The sequence below is a fragment of the Podarcis erhardii genome, assembly GCF_964252035.2.
Source record: "Podarcis erhardii genome assembly, chromosome: W".
In the NCBI taxonomy this organism is placed as follows: domain Eukaryota; kingdom Metazoa; phylum Chordata; class Lepidosauria; order Squamata; family Lacertidae; genus Podarcis; species Podarcis erhardii.
The window spans coordinates 2,383,877-2,388,023 of record NC_138506.1 but is presented as its reverse complement, the minus strand read 5'-3'; the positions used below and the strand labels follow the sequence as shown (position 1 = coordinate 2,388,023).

Sequence of the window (4,147 nt, the reverse complement as noted above, 5' to 3'; positions counted from 1 at the left end):
TCCAGTGGGAAGTGCAAACCATGCCATACGCCTTGTGTACTGTACTCAAAATGGTCTTGCAAGATCAGATCAAAATCCTACCTGGTTCAGCATTCTCCCTCTCCGTCCTTCTGTCTGTGTCCTTTTAAGCAGAGCAACGTTGGTCTACTCCCTGCTGCTGTATTTCCCTTGGGGAGAAGCAGAAAAGGCTCCCTATCTCTATTCCCTATTGGTTCCCTGTATTCCAACCCTTTAAATCACATCATAGTCATCCTTTGCTCCCCCTCCCTTTCCCCACTGTTTCAAGAATGACTTTTCCATTTTTGTTCCTAGATTATCCATGGGATAAATCCAATCAGAAATCAATACAAATAGACTTGGCAAAGTTTAAGGAACTGGATGCCTATGCACAGACGGTATGCTGTCTCTTATTGTGATATATGCAGCAAGGAATTTGCTAGGATGCTGAGGTTTTTAATGTGCATTTGGAATTTGAGAGTGCTTTCAAGCGTCCTCTCCTGATAGGAGGCAATTACTTCTGTTCAGATGGAAGGTCCGAACTGGGAACATCATGAGTCACAAGACCCTGCTCCTGTTTTCCAGAAAACTAACACGGTGGAGCACCTATTCACATGGGCTGCACACACCATGCATTTAAAGAACACCAACTCCCCAAAAGAACTATGGGAGCTGTAGTTTTCCCCTCACAGAGCTACAAATCCTAGAACCCTTAACAAACCACAGGATTCTCTTTCTCTCTGTGTGCGTGCGTGAATTAAATGCATGTATATACACCCATATTTAGTTATTTTGCAGCATTGCGTTGCTTTAAAAATTCAGGAGATAGCTCCAAAGTCAATTCGGAGGAGAGCTAGCAATCATAGGCAATATGAAAGGGTTTGAACGACTCCTCTCTCTTTCACAATTCACTTTCGATCGTATTTATACTACAGACTGAAATTGATTTGGTAGTTATTTCCTCTCCTCGGGGAACTCCGAGTACTGTACTTCTGTGAACAAGGCTAGCAGTCATTAACAGAAAATTCTCAGTGCCCTTGCCAAACCACAACTCCCAGGAATCTCTGGGGGGGCCTCGCCAGAATTAAACTGGCATAAAATTAATATACTGGTGCAGTAATCAGCCCTGGGTTTCCCCCAGTGCTGTCAAGTGACAACAGTAGGGCCGGCTCAGGATCCAGGGTTGCCTTGGTCCCTCCCTGCCCCCAGAATGCCCCCCCCAGTTGTACTTCCACCCACCCAAAGGTGCAATGGGCAGTGGCGAAGCTGCATGCAGAGCGCTCCCCCCCCCCCCCGTTCCTCTGCCAGTAGCAATGGGGGAACTCTGCACTTGTGGGGAGACAGTAGCAAAGAGGATTTGGGTTTCAGCTGAAGATTGTAGAAATAACATGTCTGTGAACCCTGGAAAAAGGAAAGGTTAATCATGCGTCTCCCTTCAGAACAACTCCCCCCCCCCCCAAGGGTACATTTTTGGCAAGTATAATAAATTCTTTGATTGATCAGTCAAATAAAACACATACACTTAATCGACTAACTGTGCAATCCCAGTGAATTCAGCAAGAGACACTCTTGTAAGTGCACGCAGGATTGCACCCTAAAATTTCTTTAAACAAGTAGACTTAGGTAGAAGAAAGGAACTGGTACCCCCTCGTCCATATTAACTGCTTCCAAGTCTATTTACCTTCTGTGAAACAGGTGAATGTCAGGAATAGCGTGAAAAACCTGGTGAGTGTCTTGCTCCAAAAAGCCCACAGTGACCTGGAGAAAGTGCGAGCCATTTGGATGTGGATCTGCCACCATATAGGTAGGTGGGGGTACCACCTTTCTGCATACTTGAGTCCCCTTGCCTCTGACAACTTCCGGTATTAAAAGATCAGCCTTTGTCACTGCCCTGTGCCCATGAATCCAGCTCTGTAGCAGAGTTCTTTAGCAGACACCCAGTCCAGTGATTGCCAGCCAAGGAAGATGGACACGTAAGGTCATATCAAAGCAAGTTATATTCAGAGTAGACCGGCTGAAATCAATGGATGCAAGTAACTCATGGACATTAAATTTAGTGGGTCTACTCCGAGCATGGCTTCTTTGCAGCTGTCTCGGGCATTTTCACCATTTCATAGCCAGTCATGTCAGCTCCATTTGCACAAAGGATTCTGGATTGTAACCTGTGTGGATCAGTGATTTGGTGTTTGGCTCACACAGAGCTTGACTGGGATCTCTGTTCAGCCATGAATCTCAGAAGGGACCAGGAGGTGCTCATTGATAACAGAAATCACTGGGTTAAAGCTCACTGAAAGTGCCGCGGTAGCATTATTATCAATTTACAATGGGGTGGAAGGTTTGCAGGCTATGACGGACTCGCTCACAAATTTATTGAAAGCTGCACGAATTATGATAGCTAGCAAGTGGAAGGGGCAAGCAGAATATAAAATGGAAAAATGGTATGAAGAGGTGTGGGATATATAGCTATTAATGATAAATGAACATGTGCCATTAAGGTAAGACGGGGAATATGCAGGAGGAATGATTTTGAGGAGATATGGAGGGTGTTTGTAGAATTTGTACTGTTACAACGGAAAGGGGTCAAACCATCGCTAGAGGTGTTGAAATTTTGGGAGGTTGGATAGTTACAATGGAATGGTCTCGCTGGTGGGGTGCACATTTTTATTCTTATTTATTTATTCTTATTACTTTGTCAAAATAAAGTAAAGGTCGCAGCACGGGAGGAGAGGAGGTGTCTCCCGACTCCTAACCCTTGCACCAGTGTGCATTTTTATTTGGCAACAAGACCCTGGGTCTACACAAAGCAGATTTACGAGTGCTTCCAGACTTTCTCTTTTGAGGTGCGATTCAATCACATATGGGCAAATTCATGTTGTGCAATCAACAGTTCATTTGGAGCTCTTGCAAGACAAGCCACCCCACCCCCCAATCAGATTTTGGCAACCAGGAAAGATATTGAGAAACACAATGGAAAGTGTTGCAAAGTGTTGCCACCCCACAAGCAAATCAGAATGGGTGCTCATTGTCTTTATTTCTACAGAATATGATGTGGAAGGCTGCTATAACCTGGACAAGGTGTCATTTAAACCAGCTGATGTCCTTCAGTCAGGAAAGGCTATTTGCGGCGGATATGCTCGACTCTTTCAAGAAATGTGCAGGTAACTTCTGTTGGCTCCAGCCATCATGGCAAGTGGTTGTTACTTGGCTGTAGCGATAGGAGATCTGGAGAGCCACAGGTTCCCCACCCCTTGCCCTAGGCAGCTATCTCCATGCTTAGGCGTGATCAACTCGCATGTGACAGCCCTCGGAAATAAGTAAATCAATAGATTCTAAGCAGAAAATGGCGGGAGAGAGCTGGAGAGTCCTCATGGCTCATGAGGAGACCCTCGCCAGAACCCAAAGAGGACTTCAGTGGGAGCGGAGGAAGCCCCAAAGAGAACGGAGGCACAGTGGGGCTTTGTTTAGGCTGCTCAGCCTCCCCACCTAGGAGCTGACACACGTCACAGCATGGCAGCTGCTGCTGCTTTTCCACAGGTCCTCCAGCCAGCTCCAGAGCTTCAACTCTAGTTGAAAAGAGTGTTGTGGGGAGAGAGAGCAGGAAAAAATGAGCTTTTTAAAGTGTGTGCTCCCTACTTACAGAGGGGCACGGGTGGCGCTGTGGTCTAAACCACTGAGCCTCTTGGGCTTGCCGATCAGAAGGTCGGCGGTTCAAATCCCCACGACGGGGTGAGCTTCCGTTGCTCAGTCCCAGCTCCTGCCAACCTAGCAGTTCGAAAACATGCCAAAAAGTGCAAGTAGATAAATAGGTACCACTCCGGCGGGAAGGTAAACGGCGTTTCCGTGCGCTGCTCTGGTTTCGGTGTTCTGTTGCGCCAGAGGCGGCTTTGTCAGGCTGGCCACATGACCCGGAAAAACTGTCTGCGGACAAACGCCGGCTCCCTCGGCCTGTAAAGTGAGATGAGTGCCGCAACCCCAGAGTTGTCTGTGACTGGACTTACCTTTCAGGGGTCCTTGTCCTTTACCTTTACCTTTACCTTTACCTTTACCTTTACCTTTACCTTTACCTTTACCTTTACCTTTACCTTTACCTTTACCTTTACCTTTACCTTTACCTTTACCTTTACCTTTACCTTTACCTTTACCTTTACCC

The 4,147-nt window shown here is 46.6% G+C and overlaps 1 long non-coding RNA gene across 1 annotated transcript; it reads left to right on the top strand.

Annotated features, from left to right (window-relative positions):
• Positions 1-364: 364 nt before the first annotated feature.
• On the top strand, positions 365-3,445 carry LOC309333134. Its single transcript, XR_014152405.1, has 3 exons — positions 365-395; positions 1,693-1,801; positions 3,038-3,445. It is a non-coding gene; the product is annotated as an uncharacterized lncRNA (long non-coding RNA).
• Positions 3,446-4,147: the final 702 nt, after the last annotated feature.